At 42.0% G+C, this 18233-nt stretch overlaps 1 protein-coding gene across 6 annotated transcripts in view; it reads left to right on the forward strand.

Moving 5' to 3' along the window:
- Nucleotides 1-3649: 3649 nt before the first annotated feature.
- Nucleotides 3650-18233, forward strand: part of Atg4c (autophagy related 4C cysteine peptidase) — a 62847-nt gene continuing 48263 nt past the window's right edge. For 2 of the 6 annotated variants that reach the window (XM_052176825.1, XM_052176822.1), the window contains exon 1: nucleotides 3650-3999. The gene's annotated coding sequence lies outside the window, so the exon portion shown is untranslated. Of the gene's footprint in view, nucleotides 4057-4081; nucleotides 4166-18233 lie in introns of those variants that run through there. The other 4 variants (XM_052176819.1, XM_052176824.1, XM_052176820.1 and 1 more) reach the window with 3 other exon arrangements.

Here is an 18233-nt window from a genome sequence, read left to right on the forward strand (position 1 = left end):
CTCCAGCTAGGGACCAACCACACCAGTTTTGCCCATTCCAGAGCTAGCCCTAAGCAGTTATCTAGCCTTGATTACTTCACCTGGCTTGCTAAGCTGACCAAAACCAGTCTTTCCTGAAAATGCCTAGAGCTAGCCGATTGTGTTCCTCAAGCCAACACCCATGGATGGTCTGCAGAAACCAACAACACTCTGGTCTCACTCAGTTCCCTCTAATCCCAAGAAAGGAAAACAATAGAGACTTATATTTATACCAGCCAGATTTACATCAGTAAATCTCCAACCCCAATATGCCCATGCACACAACTTAATATGAATAAAAGCTGCATGCCTAGATTGACAAATATACCCTACACTTCTCTTTTGCCCACCTATGAAATCCCTAGCTACTTGTAACTCCTCCAGGGCACATGGGTCTGCTCCATCGTCAACCTCTTCTTCCTCCATCTTCTTCGCCCTCCATTCTCCATCTCATCCTCTCTTCTTCCTCCTTCTCTTCCTTCTCTAAAACTTTCAGCTCTGCCTTTTCCTTCCACTGCCCAATAACAGGCTCTAGACTTTATTTGACCAATCAAGATTTCACCTGGAAGCTGGGCAGTGGTGGCCCACGCCTGTAATCCCAGCACTCTGGGAGGCAGAGGCAGGTGGATTTCTGAGTTCGAGGCCAGCCTGGTCTACAGAGTGAGTTCCAGGACAGCCAGGGCTATACAGAGAAACCCTGTCTTGAAAAAAACAAATCCAAAAAACCAAAAAAAAAAAAAAAAAAAAAACCCCAAAAAAACAATAAAACAACCCCCTCCCCACTGAAAAAAAAACCAAAAAAAAAAAAAAAAAAAAAAAAAAGATTTCAACGAGTACTCGATCTACTTCTCTTCCGGGCACGCCTCTTGAGGGACCAGAAAATACAAACAGCGATCCACAACAGAGACCTTCCTCCTGCCTGCTTGCAGAAGAAGAATCTCCTTCTGTCTGCCTTCTGATCAAGACGTAGAACTCTCAGCTCCCTCTCCAGCAGCACCGTGTCTGCAGGCATGCTGCCGTGCTCCTGGCCATGATGATAATGGACTAAACTTTAAGACTGTAAGCCAGCCCTAAATAAATCTTTTATAAGAGTTGCCTTGGTCATGGCGTCTCTTCACAGCAATGAAACACTAAGACAGAGACTATCCTGTGCTACAAGAAACCCTGTCCCTAAACAAAAGAACAATAAAGCCCACAGGTTAACAAAACTTGGCAGTGTTAATGAGAAGGGTGCTGTAGAGCCTCTGGCACCACTGTGCACACTCAGAGACCCTGAGAAGTTTTTGGTTTGTATGAAGTATAGTGTTTGGAGTCTGAGGGACAGACAGGTTCAAAATGCAATTCTTGCCTTTTAGAAGGTAGATCAGGTAATAAAGGGTTACAATTTAACAAACGTTTAAGTGATTGTGCAGTCAAGGTTATATACATTGTTTTTTTTTTTTTAAACTTTGTAAAAGCTGAATCTCTCCTTTCTCCTCGACATTCCTCCTAATTATCTCCTAGTTATCAAATCTACCCAGGTTCTGGAAACAGATAATAAGTGCTTTGCCCCTAATTTGTTGAAATGAGCAGCCTGTCCAGTCTTGAGCCTTCTGTATATGGCAACTAGCTGGAGTAGAGGAAGACACATTTGCAGGAGAGACTACTGCTGGAAGCTGCAGCTCTGAGGAGCTCTGAAAAGTAGTCTGTCACATAAATTATGTACCTTTAAACCCCTCCTCTCTGTTCATTTGCACAATTGAATATTAAAACTGCTTTAGAAATAAGCCTACCAGAAATGCAGCATATTTCAAAATCTTCCTCACTGTAACTTAGTGTTTATTTACCACAAACACCAGTGACACCCACTCCTCCTAACTACAGCTTGTCAGCATTCCCACCCAGTCACTACTGGAGATGTTCTCTCCCACCGCAATTCCAGTGTGTGTGCATGAGCATGAAAAGCAGTTTTTCCATGATCATAGATTTTAAATATTTACTTGCTTGTACTGCATAATTTAGCACACTGGAGTTGGAAATCGGTTTATATGGTAGTGGATTCCTTGCCAGTGTTAGAGAATAAAAAGTCCCTCTGTGACTACTGTGTGAGACTGTAAAACTAACTGTAAGGCATCCTCGTTTCCTTTTCTAACCAATTAAAGTTTGTTTTACCATAAATCTACAGAAAGCCTTTGCTTGTGGTATACATATAATATACCATAATTTTCTGTATTTAGCATATAAATCCAAGTTCTCATGGTTTGTTAATATAGTATGCCAAAAATTGAAATACAGTCATTCTGGTAGAACGTGTGTGACTGTAAATCTTGGTGGTCAATTTGACTACATCTAGAATTAATTCAGACCAAAGCTACTGGGCACTGTAGTGAGGAGTTTTCTTAATCAGATTATTTGAAGTAGAAAGACCTACCCTAAATTTAGACCATGAGTTTTTGGTAGCAGCCCAAATACAAAGGAAGGAAGCTGTTCTATGAGCATTAGTTCCCCACCGCCCAGCCCTCTTTGCTGGCAAGTTCATTTATCCTGTTGCTGCCAGTACTAAATCCAACTTATTTGGAACTGAAACAAAGACAGCTCTCCAGGAATCTTCTAGGATCCCAGCACCAGACTGGGATTTCTGAAACCTCTAGCCTCATGGACCAAGCAACTGCCAGAGTCTCGGCCTTTCCAATGTGAGACAGCCATTGTTGAGCTGCCTGGATAACATCTGTAAGCAAGTCTAGTAAATCTCCTTCTAATATATACTCATCCTATCAGTTCTGTTCCTTTAGAGAACCCTCATACAAGTCCTGATAGAAGTTATGAAAAGACTCTGGACGGCTTGTGAGATCTGCGTTATCACCTCTCCAAGTCATCAGAAAGTGTTCTGCGTTTCAAAATAGGAAACAAACTATCTAAACAGACAAAGGAGGAGACACATTGTTATCTATGCTAATGAATGCCCCCGGAGTTGTCCGGTTTTACCCCTGCACTGATTACTTGGCTGTCCCATGTGACTGGTGAATTAATTGCTCCAGTAAATCTAGGTAACAGTTTTCATGAGAATAACATGAAATAATTTTCCCAGTGTCATAGCACAGGTCTCATATTCCAATACTAAAAGATTAAAAAAAGATAATGAGTTCTGGGCCAGTCTGGCCATATTGCAAGACCCTATCTTAAAACGAACACCACTCAATTCTAATTGTGAAACACAGTTAAAATTCAAAGAACATATTTTGTATTGCAGAAAGCTTTCATTCTCTTGCTATTTAACTGTCTGGTAGCAGAGATTGTTGATTTTTTTCCTTGTAGTTTCTGCTCTTATTTCTTATGCATTTCTCCAACAGTCTGCATTACTGAAAACAATGTTATTAATAGAAATACATGCTGACATAATTTAGTATTTCTCTCTCCGTTTTTTTTAAAAGGCAGGTCTTGTAATACAATTCTTGACAAGAATCTGAATGTGAAAACTGAATGCACATGTCTCTAAATGCTCCACCAGGATGTAATCAATACCCATACCACAGTTTGCCTTGGAGTAGACGAGTGGGTTTGGTCTTTTTTAAATCCAAGTGGGTTTGGTCTTAAGGACCCAGAGCTCTGTGCATGCTGGATCTTGTAGTCCCGAGACCACAGACGCCCACGGTGCGCGGCGGCTGGTACTGAAGGCCAGTAGTTACAGTTATGAGGGACAGCTATAATCCTAACACCGGTCTGCCGCTCACAAATGCACGACTCTAGGCTCTGAGCTTGCAGTCTGGGAGCTTAGGGTCTCGGACAGGGCTTCCTGCAGGTCCGCGGCCTGCGGAGACTTCGGTGTCCTGTGCTACGGTGGCCGCGCAGGGCCGCGTGCTGCACGTCCCGTGGTGCGTACGCGCTGTTCGAAGCGGCTGCTGAAGCCGGAGCGCGTCCTGGTGTGGGGACTCCTGCGCGGCTGTACAGTTATCCAATCCTGTGTCGCCGAGGAGTCGGCTTGAGGCTAGCGGAGTGGAGAAGGTTGGAGCTCGGTGTTTGTAGTCTCCGAATGGCGGGTTCTGGGGGGCCCTGCCCTAGGTACAGACCTGTGGCCAACCGTCTGGGTTCCTGGAGGGTTTTGGAGCTTCTCTCGATTCTGCTTCCTCCTGCGGGTTATCTCCTGACTCCTCTCCTCGCCCTTTGAACTGTAAGCCTTCCAGTGGCCAGCTGTTCTATCCTTCTTGACCTGGAGAGGTTTTCTCCCTAGTCGCCTTATTCCATAGACTCTTCCTGTGCTACTGGTTTTCACTGCCTAGTTTCTCTTCTTTTAAAACCAAAAAGGTGTGTGTGTGTGTGTGTAATGTTAGATCTCAATCTGCCCATCTGTAGCCTCGTTGCCCCTTTGGGTTGTTTGTAACCGCAATCTGTAGCACTATATACCCTGGCTGTGCTAATAATGCTGACTTCATGGACCGACTTTTGCTCATTCTCACATGCCCACCCACGTCTGAGGGTTATTGAAGTTGGAAACTCAGAATTCAATCTTCTGTGCGATGTCCCGACGTCACTGGTGTCAGCTCAGCATGGCTCTGCTTGAGTTTATATTCTCAAGGTTTTTGTCTTATATTTTTGTTTTTTTATTGACTACTTTTCCACATGGGGTTCTTTGCGACCTCGAAGCTAAGAATATATTGTTTTATGCCTTTTAATATTTAAATTACTTAGGTGAAGATTTCCTTCGTTTAGTTTACCTTGTCTGATCTTACATTCCCCTGGGAGTTTGAAATTGATTTTGTCAGCTGATAGCAGATAGACAAAAAGGAGTGATCTTTCCTGCCTGCTGTTTGTGGTTTTTAATTAGATTTGAGTCTTTTGGAAGTGCCCAGAGGGAATGGAAAGGCTTTGAAATGTATTTTCTGAGTTTTAAATTATAAAGCTTTTGTTTTTCCAAACTGGGAAGAGTCCTAATTAGTCTAGTGTTAGAAGCTAAGTGACTGGTTCATGTGCCGTAAGAATTTGAGAACTGAAGTTAAAAATTGGGCACTGGGAGGGATTGTGTACATTAGTAAAATGAGTTTAGAGGCCACTCAATTTATGCTTTTTCTATAAGGTGGTATGCATATATATTTTTAAAAAGACTTATTTTGTTATGTGTTTTTCTATACATATGTCTTGTTTATCTTGTGTGTGCCAGGTGCCCCCTGAAGTCAGAAGAGGGTATTGATGTCTAGGAACTGGAGTTGCAGATGATTTTGAGCTACCGTGTGGGTGCTGGGAATCAAACCAAGGTCATCTACAAGAATAGCCAGTACTGTTAACTGCTGAGCCAACTCTTCAGCCTGGATGCAAATATATTGAAAAATGTTTTGTGAAACTCTCTTTTGAAGCTTTGTTCTTAATAGTCTGATAGCATGAGTCAACATTTTTGTATTACTATTTGCTAGTGTTATGCACAAAGATATTTTGTGTCTTATTTCCTGGGAACCCTGTAATTTAAGTGACTTTGGCAGTTCTCCTTCTAATTGTTGTGTTACAGTGTTTCTAATACTGCTTTGAGCTGACTCCAACTTCCCACCTCAGTGTTCAGAGTGCTGGGTTTACAGGCCTGGGTCCAGTGTCACTCTTCTTTAAGAGATATAATTTATAACTATCAATAAAATTAAAACATATGCTTGAGATGGGATTATTTCTAATCAATCTGAAATACTTTCAGTTATGTTTATGATTATAAATGTATAATATTTTAGAATTGGCACATGCCTGGGATTCCATCTCTCAGGAGGCTGATGCAGGAGGAGTTCCATGAGTTTGAGACCAGGCTGGGGTATGTAGTTTGTTGTAGGTCAGCTTGGGCCATAGAGTGAAACTCTGTCTCCAGACATAACAAAGCAAATAAACTAAACCACCAAACAAGCAAAACAAACAAAATAACCTCTACAAACAAACAAGAACCAACGTATTAATTTTCAGAGTTCATTCATTCATAAAATTCTTTATTGGAAAAAAGGTAAGAAGCTACATAACTACATAATTTTAAAATATATTTTCCAGAGAGTTTTGAGTTTCATGTTGACTTTTTCCTGAGATTTTAGTCACTTACTAGGCAATTATGGATTCGTACCATTTAATGAAATGATGGCATTTATTAATCAGACCACCTTGCCTCCATGACTTATTTTTGTACTATATAATTTCAAAGCATTAGCTCCACATTACATGAACTCAGTAAGCTATTATTATCAATGTTTTGCATATGGAGAAACTAAAGCTCAAAGAATTTAAGTCCAGCTCTTTCTTTCTTTCTTTCTTTCTTTCTTTCTTTCTTTCTTTCCTTTCCTTTCCTTTCCTTTCCTTTCCTTTCCTTTCCTTTCCTTTCCTTTCCTTTCCTTTCCTTTCCTTTCCTTTCCTTTCCTTTCCTTTCCTTTCCTTTCCTTTCCTTTCCTTTCCTTTCCTTCCTTCCTTCCTTCCTTCCTTCCTTCCTTCCTTCCTTCTTCCTTCTTCTTCTTCTTCTTTCTTTCTTTCTTTCTTTCTTTCTTTCTTTCTTTCTTTCTTTCTTTCTTTCTTTCTTTCCTTTTTTTTTTTGGTTTTTTGGACACAGGGTTTCTCTGTATACCCCTGGCCATCCTGGAACTCACTCTGTAGACCAGGCTGGCCTCAAACTCAGAAATCCTCCTGCCTCTGCCTCCCAGGTGCTGGGATTACAGGCGTGCGCCACCACCGCCCGGCTCGCTCTTTCTTTCCTTCTTTCCTTCTTTCCTTCTTTCCTTCTTTCCTTCTTCCCTTCTTTCCTTCTTTCCTTCTTTCCTTCTTTCCTTCTTTCCTTCTTTCCTTCTTTCCTTCTTTCCTTCTTTCCTTCTTTCCTTCCTTCCTTCCTTCCTTCCTTCCTTCCTTCCTTCCTTCCTTCCTTCTTTCTTTCTTTCTTTCTTTCTTTCTTTCTTTCTTTCTTTCTTTCTTTCTTTCTTTCTTTCTTTCTGTTTCTTCTTCTCTTCCTTTCCTTTTTTTTTTTTTTCAAATATATGAATACACTGTAGCTGTCTTCAGACACACCAGAAGAGGGCATCAGATCTTATTACAGGTGGTTGTGAGCCACCATGTGGTTGCTGGGAATTGAACTCAGGGCCTATGGAAGAGCAGTCAGTGCTCTTAGGCACCGAGCCATCTCTCCAGTCCCAAGTCCAGGTCTTTTTGATGCTTCTCAATACACCAAAGCTGCCAAGATTTGTTCTTTATCTTGGGATTCATAAAGAGCATCAGTTCAGCAAATATGTGCTAAGGGGGCATTTTATATCTATCCATTTCTATCTATCTCTATATATCCATTTATCTATTTTATATCTATTCATCCATATTTAACATCTATGTATCCTTCTATCTATGAATACATTTATCATCTACCATCTACCATTCTGTGATGAGATTTCATCTATATCTTAAGTAATGGGCAGAGATTGCTTTAAGTAAAAGTTATGAGGAAAGTAATTGCAGGTGGAAGGAAGCGTTAAGTGAACAGATCCCTAAAGCTGAATTGTAGAGGCTGGAGATGGGAGAGACACCAGCGGGCTGCCTTGCATCATCAGCTGTCATGCACTTAGCAGGTATACAATGTCTGCAAGTTGCAAGAGCTCAGACATGAAGTGCTGAACTGTGTAGTTCCTGAGTGGAACTACACATCGAGAATGGAAGGAATCTGAGAGGACCCATACCTTGAGAGGAATCTGAGAGGAATCTGGGAGATGACCCATACCTTGTATTTGCTGCTGAATTGTGGGGCTGGGCTAGCAGCCTTGAGACCAGGATGGCTGGTTGTCAGGTTTGAAGAAGTAGACCAGGTAGGTGACTTGTTTTTAATCAAATCATAGGATTTACATAATTTTCAAAGTTTGCTATTTTATGAGTTATCAATTAAACAAGCTACAATTGTCAACTAGATGATATGTTTTGGTTTCAGAGTTAAGTTGCAAAATCATTAGGTATTCCTTATGTTGGAAAGTGAGCCTTATAACCACTTTATTTTTGTTTTTAGGACTATTTATGAACCCATAAATAGTCTTTATCTCACATATAACTTTTATTTGTTAACTGGGCATTCTTCTAGGTCACAGTATAGTGAGCATCCTAGTTAGGGTTTCTATTCTGTGATAAAATACCATGAACAGAAGCAAGCTGGAGAGGAAAGGGTTTATTTGACTTAGACTTCTACATTGTTGTCCAACATTAACAGAACCCGGAGGCAGGAACTGATGTGGAGGCCATAAAGGAGTGCTGTTTTCTGTGCTGCTCATCACGCCTTACTCAGTCTGCTTCCTTGTAGAACCAAGGACCACTAGCCTAGGGATGGCACCGCCCACAGTGGACTGGGGTCTCCCCCATCAGTCACTGATTAAAAAAATGCCTTATAGGCAGATTTTTTTTCTTCTTAAAGATTTATTTGTTTTATATATATGAATATATATATATATATTCATATATATGAATACATAGTAGCTGTTTTCAGACACACCAGAAGAGTTCATCGGATCCCATTACAGATGGTTATAAGCCACTGTGTGGTTGCTGGGAATTGAACTCAGGACCTCTGGAAGAGTAGTCAGTGCTCTTAACCACTGAACCATCTCTCCAGCCCCAATAGCCGGATCTTTTAAGGGCATCTTCTCAGTTGAGGTTCCCTCCTTTCAGATAACTCTAGCTTGTGTCAACTTGACATAAAACTAGCCAGCACAGCGAGGAAACTAGACTATCACAATCAAATTGTCTGTGTAATAGAGGAGGCAGGCATACACCAGATAGTCAAATTTGAAATTACAGCTGTGTCAAATGCTCTACAAAAGGACTTGGTGCTCTTTATCCTGAGGAAGAATGTAATTTAGAGGGGAAGACTGAAGATGGGAGAGCCCAGTAAGGAGAGTCAGAATAGCCTACGTGTGGGCTGAGACCATCTGGAGAAGAGTAGTCATGGCAGAAGCCAATGGATGTGAGAGGTGAGGGAGACGACGTCATTGACTGACTACCCCTAGGCAGGTAGTTCCATGACACAGGCCTTGGACGCTGGATAGTGCTGCATTCCTTGAGATAGAAATCAGTGAAAGATCAGGCTTCTAGGCATATACCTTTGTTGTTAGTATTTTTATTGTGGTGCAGTGATACTATAGATTAATTTTTCTTTTTTTCTGTTTCTTTTTTTTGGAGACGGGGTTTCTCTGTATAGCTCTGGCTGTCCTGGAACTCATTCTGTAGACCAGGCTGGCCTCGAACTCAGAAATCCAACTCAGAAATCCGCCTGCCTCTGCCTCCCAAGCACTGGGATTAAAGGCGTGTGCCACCACTGCCTGGCTAGATTAATTTTTCTAGTTAAATTTTCTTCTTGTGTGTCATTGCTTGTGGTGTGTGAGTATGTGTGTATGTGTGTGTCTGTGTATGTAAGACAGTGTCTTATTAATGCACTGTGTATCCAAGCCTGGAACTTATTGTGTAAACCAGAATGACCTCAAGCCCATAGAGACTGGCCTGCCTCTGCCTCCTGAGTTTAGTATATTTGAATAATGGAATGTCACTCAGATTCTTTTGGTATCTTTTATCTTTGAACGCAAAAGGGTAGGGCTATAGGTGAAAGCACCTGGATATATGTTGGCATCTCTTTTGAATTTGCATGTGGCATATTAAGACCATTTACAATAGTGTAAGTGAGTTTGAATGTAACTAGCTCCCCCTACCCCTTGCAGGCTCCTAGAGGGTGGCATCATTTGAAAGGATTAGGACACATGGCCTTGTTAAAGTAGGTGTGGCCTTGTTAGAGGAAATGTATCCTTATGGGTAGTCTTTGAGGTTTCAAATGTCCAAGCCTAGCCTGGCCTGGTGTTTCTCTCTTTGCCTATGGATCCAGATGTAGCTCTCTCAGCTACGTCTCCAGCATCATGTCTGCCTGTGTGTCACCATGCTTCTCGCCAGCCACGACAATAATGGACCAAACCTCTGAAAACATAAGCCATTCCCAATGAAATGTTTTCATTTATAAAAGTTGCTGTGGTCATGGTGTCTCTTCACAGCAATAAAATTCTAACTAAAGATACTGCGTGGTACCTTATTAAAAAAGCTTTTTTTTTTTTTTTCCTTTTTGGCCTGAGATTTGGCAGTAATAGGGTATCCGGCTAAATTCTAACTTCACTTACTTGGTTCATATGAAAACACATGAACACAGAGCAATACAGATATGCCTTTTTTCTTCACAACTTCTCAACTGTGTGCTTTTTGGTGAGTACTGAGTCAGTTTAGATTCATATTTCACAGTGGTGGTAATAGCATAGAGTATATGACAAAGTATTTGGGCTTTGGAGTCAGTTTAGTTAAATTCAGCATCTCTTGTTACATACTAGAGTACAGCCATGCAGAGATGTGTGGAGCAGCTTAGACACTGAGAGCAGTAGCGCCGGCCCTATCCTTGTCAGAAGGGTCAGGAGAGACTGAGCCCAGCCTCCCTAGCATCCCTGGTGCACGCGGTGGTTGTTATTAGGATGTGCATTCTGAGATCATGTGACTTTGGTGACAGTGCTTTAGTTGTATTGCTTGGTTGTTGTATTTGGCTTTGGAGAAAACATTTTAGTTTTTGAGCCTTTTCTATTCAGGTCCTGAGGTGACTTAGCGCAGGGGTCTCAGGCAAGCCTCTGATTCATTTGTGATTACTTAGCAATGGTTAGAATGTGTCATTCCTGGGAGCCCTCCTGGGTAGAGGAGGAAGTAATTAAGCTACTCTGAGGTCAACCTAATTTCTACCTTTTCCCTTGAAGCCCAGGCTTAGGTTGCTAGCGGCTAACACTGTCCCTCTCTGAGCTTTACAATTGAGGATGTGCTTTCAGCATTACACGTTCATAAATGCTTCTTTCTTACTGGGCTACTTGGAAGTAAGATGACACCATTGTGACCTTCCCTCCAAAGCACTTCCTCATGCAGGCTTAACAGTTAGGTCATTCTTTCGCAACCAAGCCACCCTTAGTATACCATAGCACCCTAACCTTATACTTCATAGAATATTGAGTTGTCACATTTCTTTTTTTCTTTTTCTTTTTTCTTTTATCTTTTTTGGTTTTTCAAGACAGGGTTTCTCTTGTATAGTCCTGGCTGTCCTGGAACTCACTCTGTAGACCAGGCTGGCCTCGAACTCAGAAATCCGCCTGCTCTGCCTTTCAAGTGCTGGGATTAAAGTCGTGTGCCACCACTGCTTGGCTGAGTTGTCATATTTCTGTTTTCTTCTCTCTTTATCCTTTCCTTTTGCAGTGCCGGAACTCAGACCCAGGGTCTCTGGCCTCCCACAGGTGGGCAGGTGGTCCTCTAATGGGCTTCTCCCCACCCTCTCTCTTTCCTGTTACAGAGAACATCTCCCCTTCTCCTGCTCCCTCCCTCCTTCTCTTCTGTCCTCATCTTTAAAGACAATTGTTTCTTTATTTGTTCTTGAGTACAAATCAATTATTTTTGCAGAGTACCTCCCAGAATTGGTAAGTCTGATCACCTCCTATCAATTAGATCCTGGGTGTCCTGTTTAGTTTTATTGTTGCCTGGGAAGAGGGAACCTCAGTTGAGGAGTTGCCTTAACAGACTGACCTATGGGCATGTGTAGGAGGTATTTCCTTGATTGATGATTGATGTGGGAGGGCCCATCCAACCAGGCAGTGCTACTGTTGGGCAGGTATTTGTGTGTTGTGTAGAGAAGCAAGCCAGTAATTGGTGTTCTTTCATGGTTCCTGGTTCAGTTCCCACTGCCTGGTTCAGTTCCCACCCACCTGGTTTAGTTCCCACCTGCCTTTAGCTGCTGCCCTGACTTCCATCCAAGATTTAAGAATTCCATTTTTTTGTACTGTGTTATAATCTGTTACTATTATTCTGTTTTTGTTTTTGTCTTTTTTTTTTTTTTTTTAGATTTTTTAAAATGTGAGTGCTTTATTTGCATGTATGTCTGTACACCATGTGCATGCAGTGTCCCCTGAGGCCAGAACAGGGTGTCAGGCCCAGTGTCAGGTGCAGTTTCGGACACTGGAGTTACAGATGGTTGGCAGCCACCATGTGGATTCTGGGAACCTGAGTCATCTGGAAGAGCAGTCAGTGCTCTCTTAACCTCGGAGCCATCTCTCCAGCCCCACCATCTTTTTTGTTTGTTTTGCTGATAAATTATCTTAGTTGTGGTCAGTGGAAGCCTCCATGCGTGTTCCCATTCCCTTTGGATGTGTTCTCATCGGTTGCTGAGTGTTTCCTTACACTTACAGAACTGTAAGATGTTCTGTGTTCGTCTGGTTCAGTTTCTGCTGGGGATCTGGAATCAGCTATTTCACCATAAAGTCCTGAATTATTTACTGTGAGTTGATATTTAGAAATCAAGTTCTGTGTGTCCAATATGCTACTGGTATTTTTTGTTTCTAAACCTTTTAAATAGGTTCTACATAGCCACCTGTCTGTACTCTTTTAAAAAGAGGTTCATACCTCTCTCTCTCTCCCCATATATAACAACAACAACAACAACAGCAACAATGATAATAAAATAGTTGTAATAATAGTTATTATTACTACTATTATTATTATTTTACCATAGGGAGAATTGGGCTTCTCAATCATATCAACATATCTGCTTATCCATTCTATTCTGTAACACACACATAAGGTTTTAAGATTACTAGCTCATCATTGTGCCCAACAACACATCTAGGAAATAAAGGTTACTTTGCCATTTTATGACCCTAGACTATGTTCTACTAAAAGTATTGTAAATTTAAAATAGGTACCTAGTAAACTACTTTTTAATAGATTATAAAATCAGTCATCTATAAAACTACTAAAGTAGATGTTATAATGTAAACTTTATCATAGTATGTAGTTATAGAGAATCCAGGAACAATTATATCCACTGAAGAACATGTAGTTTATAGTTGTTTTTACCTTTGTAAGGATTCAAACTTGTGGGTATATTTCAAAATTGCTGCAATATTATTTAAAATATTAAATGATTAAGAATCATTAAAAAAAACCCCAACAATTTCTATTTGTAAGGCAAAGCGATCGAAACAATGTTCTTCTTTGGAGAGATGACACAATTCAGGCATCACTATTTAACAATGGAGTCAATTGTTGAGGATACTAACACATTCCTGAATGTTATGTTTAGTGTTTTCCTGTATTATGTTCAGAATAGAAAGATGCATTTGTATGTCTTTGGTCATTGTATCTGAACAGTGCAGTTGTAACTGTGTTTGTCCTGCGATACTGTTCGTGTGTGATGCTCTCACTGGGAAGGGGAAATATTTCTGCCTTGTCATATTTTGTATCCCTGTGTGATACATGACCATTCAGTGGTGTGCCTTTAGCATATAAGGTAGATGAAGGCAGGAGCTGAGTTTCATGGCTTGATTTATTATACCCTTAGTGCTTTGCTTCTCAAATGATTTGGTGAATGAGTGGGATATTTTATGTTTAAATGGTATATAGTTATTGCCCTTGACACTTGTGAAGTTTTTCTTGGCAAAAGTGACCAATGAAAGATGACTTGGGGAAGAGTTTATCCATATTTCTTATAAATTTCAAACTCAGTGTCTTATTTCACATACAAATTTTATCTATCATCTATGTATGTATGTGTGTATTATGTATTATGTATGTATGTATGTATGAATGAATAGTGTTTTGCCAGCATGTTAATCTGTGTACTACATGCATGCTTGGTGCCTTTGGAGGCCAGAACATGGTGTTGGTTTCCTAGGATTAGAGTTATAGATGATTGTGAGCTGTCACGTGGCTTCTGGGTCCTTTGCAAGAGCAGCCAGTGCTCCTAACCATTGATCCATGTCTCCAGCCCTCAGTGTATCTTGTTTTAAACCTAGCCTTCTCCACTTGGTTTCTTATTTCTGTTAGTGTGACCACTGTCCTCCTAGATGTCAGATCCTTGTGTTATTTAGGACTCTGTTTGGTGTGTGTGTCTTCGTGACCCATCCTCGCTGTCCTGTCAGCTCCACGGCTTCAGCTTTTGGCTGGTGTCCCGTTTCTAACCCTTCATCAGTACTGTGGCCAGGCCTTCATTATCTGTAGCTATAGAGAAGATTGGATGGGATTAGGTAGGGTGTTTTAAAATATCAGCTGGGGGCTGGGTGTGGGGCAGAGGCAGGTGGGGATCTTTGTGAGTTCGAGGCCAGCCTGGTCTACAGAGCAAGTTTCCAGGACAGCCAGGATTACAGAGAAACCTTGTCTCAAAAAACCAGAAAACTAGAAAACCAAAACAAACAAACAAACAAAAAAAATTAAAAAAAAACCTACCCCCCCCAAACCCCCAAAAAACAAAAAAACAAAAAGCTACCACCACCAACAACAACAACAAAACAATAAAACAAACCATCAGCCCGAATCCGAACAAAACAAAAAGCAAACTAAACACACACATGCAAATGCACATGCACACACAAACACACATACTAGCTGGGATTTCAAATTGAAGAATTAGTTTCTAAGGACTGAAGCATGACCAGTTATTGGAAATCATAGGGGAGAATTCTGGTTCCATATCGCGCATGGTTTCTGGAGACTGAATTTGGGTCCTCATACTTGACAGGCAAGCAATTTATGAATGGAGTCATCTCCCTAGCCCACCATAATCTTTCCAGGAAATGTAGTTGTTAAACATGAGCAAATATCCTGAAGGTAACATGAATTCTGTAGAACAGTTCACAGGACAATGAACAGTTTAAAACAGTTTTGGGCCTTTATGGTTATAACTGTATTTTGGGTTTTGTACAGTACTCATTCCGTACCTTGATCTGGAATTATCCAGTCAGAGGCTAAGGAAGTGTGGCCAGAGATGGTGTTACAAAGGAGGGCTCATTTTCTGTGGGTTAATGCTGGGTTCTTGATTGGGGTAATGATTTGTGATGGGTGAGTGTGAACCGGAAGGCAGACTGGGGGCTTTGCATGGGATCTATTTTAAGCCTTTTATACTTCACAATTTCATTTGCTACTCTTTTCTAACACACATCATTGGTTAAGAGAAATCACTGACTGGAGTGTTATCACTCGAGGACCAGCGATTGAGACCTACTCATGATTTTAACGCTGTCTAGTTATTACATATTCTGTAAGTTCCCTTTGAGTCTGGAGATTTGTGTAAGCTTCAGGTTTTTATTTTTATTTTATTTTATTTTATTTTTTGGTTTTTCGAGACAGGGTTTCTCTGTGTAGCCCTGCCTGTCCTGGAACCCACTCTGTAGACTAGGCTGGCCTCGAACTCAGAAATCTGCCTACCTCTGCCTCCCAAGTGCTGGGATTAAAGGCGTGTGCCACCACCGCCTGGCACAATGTTGATTTTTATGTATAGACTGAATATTTAACAACTTGGCAAGCTGCATTTTAAAGTATAAAATCTTCAAATGTTTGTATTTGACTTGAATCGATCAGAAGTTACTGAGATCCTGACATAATATTAATCAAAACGTAGTAAATACTAAGTAGCTATTGGAGATAAAATGAAGACAATAAAGCTATCTTCAGATAGTCCAGCTATTAATAACTTTTTCCCCTTGAGACAAGGTTTCTCTGTATAGCCTTGGGTATCTTTTTTAATGTTTTGAAGGAAAGACTATTTATTTTTTTCTTTTTAGGATTTATAGTATTTTCATTTTACATACATGAGTGTTTGCCTCTCTGTATGTATGTTCACCATGTGTGTGCCAGGTGCCTTCAAAAGCAAGAAGAGAGCATTGAATACCTTGGTCTTGAGTTACAGGTGGTTGTGAGCTGCTACGTAGGTCGGAGGAATCCAACCCAGGTCCTCTGGAAGAGCAGCAGGTGCTCTTAACTGATGAGACATCTCTCCAACCCTTTTAAAAGTATTTATTTGTATTTAATGTGTATGTGCATGTCTGCTTGTCTGTACGCATACCACATGCACATGGCTATAGAAGCCAGAAGAGGATGTAGAGTCCCAGTTATAGATGGCCTGCAGCTGCCCAGTGTGGGTGCTGGGAGCTGAACCTGGGTCCTCTGCAAGAGCAGCAAGTGCTCTTAACTACTGAGCCATCTCTTCAGCTTCCTCATTAATATTCTTCTAAGTAATCCATTAGGTTCATTTCAGCCTGTGTGTCCCACGCAGGGTGGTTATGATGCCATCATTGCACCACCTGTGAGCATGACATGGACAGTGCAGCACAGATGTCACCTGAGCTACAGGACAGGTGTGTGTGGACAGTGCAGCACAGGTGTGCAGCTGAGCCACAGGACAGGTGTGTGTGGACAGTGCAGCACAGGTGTCACCTGAGCCACAGGACAGGTGTGTGTGGACAGTGCAGCATAGGTGTCACCTGAGCCACAGGACAGGTGTGTGTGGACAGGGCAGCATAGGTGTGCAGCTGAGCCACAGGACAGGTGTGTGTGGACAGGGCAGCACAGGTGTGCAGCTGAGCCACAGGACAGGTGTGTGTGGACAGGGCAGCACAGGTGTGCAGCTGAGCCACAGGACAGGTGTGTGTGGACAGTGCAGCACAGGTGTGCAGCTGAGCCACAGAACAGGTGTGTGTGTGGACAGGGCAGCACAGGTGTGCAGCTGAGCCACAGGACAGGTGTGTGTGGACAGGGCAGCACAGGTGTGCAGTTGAGCAGGACAGGTGTGTGTGTGGACAGGGCAGCACAGGTGTGCAGCTGAGCCACAGGACAGGTGTGTGTGGACAGGGCAGCACAGGTGTGCAGCTGAGCCACAGGACAGGTGTGTGTGGACAGTGCAGCACAGGTGTGCAGCTGAGCCACAGAACAGGTGTGTGTGTGGACAGGGCAGCACAGGTGTGCAGCTGAGCCACAGGACAGGTGTGTGTGGACAGGGCAGCACAGGTGTGCAGTTGAGCAGGACAGGTGTGTGTGGACAGTGCAGCACAGGTGTGCAGCTGAGCCACAGGACAGGTATGTGTGGACAGTGCAGTACAGGTGTCACCTGAGCCACAGGACAGGTGTGGGAAATGTGCTTCTGCTCCAGACTTCGATTCCTCCCTACCATTTGGATTTAAGATTATGTTTGAGTGTTGCATTTCATTTAGGTCATCATTATGAAAGAACTATGTGTCAACAAAATATTTTTACATGGAAGATATGAAGAACCCTCAAAGTATTTACTAGATGCATTCTTGGGGTAAAACTATTATGTTATTTCTTTTGCTATTGGTTTTACTTGTTTTCTAAGCTTGTTGTGAGGATACAAGTCCTCCCTATCTTGTGTTTGGAACTTTTTTCTTTTTTCATTTTTTAAATTCTGGTTTTAGTGCCTTCTGCTCATCCATTAGCTCTAAGAGGAGACAGCTGCTGTAGCTGTAAACACCCCTGCCTCTCTTTTTGCTAAGCCTGCTGGACTCTCAGGTGTCATTTAAGGAGGATTTACATTTTCTAGAGTTTAAACTTAGAGCATAAAAATAGCTGATCGGCAGGTGTGGGAGGGAGTAGACGTGGGTGCAATGTGAGTGTCTCTATAAATAAAAAACTGAGATGAAGAGAGAGATTAGGAAGCAGAGATGATAGCCAAGAAGGGATTGCTACATATTAATAAGAATGTGGGCATGGAAGGCACGAGTGTGAAGAGATGGCTTCAGAGATAGAGCACGTGCTGCTCTTGCGGAGGACTCAGGCTCTGTCCCCACCACCCACCGGCCAGCTCGCAATCACCTGGAACTTGCAGGAAGATCGGATGCCTCTGGCCTCCACAGGCTCCTGCACACACGTGTGTGCATACTCCCCCACCCCATGTAGGATAGTTAAAAATAATAAAAACGTCTTTAAAATACATGCACAGAAATGGTGCTAATGAATGAAAAACTTGGGGCAGAGTTTACTATTCATTTTATTTAATGGTATAACAAAAAGCACATGAACAATTCAAAATGAGGGCTGGTGAGTGGGCCAGTGGGTAAGAGGCTTGCTGTGCCAGCCTGGTCTAGTCTGACCCCAAGAACCCACAGTAGAACTGACTCTGACTCATCCTGTGACCCCTGCACACAGGCTCTGGGGCATGAGTGGCTCTCCTCACCTCTCCTGCTCTCCTCACCCTTTCTCTTCCTCTCCCTTTCCTCCCCTACAATATTAATAAATAAAATGTAAGATTTCTGAAGCAACCTTTGTATTTTGTTTTGCTACAGAATACCTGTTGGGGAAGGTGCCTAGGCACATGCGCATGTGCACTGTGACTGAGATGTATTTTGCAATCATCTGGCAGTTGTGAGGTTGTTGTTATTTTGATGCTTTTCTAGGTTGAGTTTTTAACATCAGCTATATAGAAT

This window comes from Apodemus sylvaticus, chromosome 3 (genome assembly GCF_947179515.1).
Source record: "Apodemus sylvaticus chromosome 3, mApoSyl1.1, whole genome shotgun sequence".
Lineage (NCBI taxonomy): Eukaryota > Metazoa > Chordata > Mammalia > Rodentia > Muridae > Apodemus > Apodemus sylvaticus.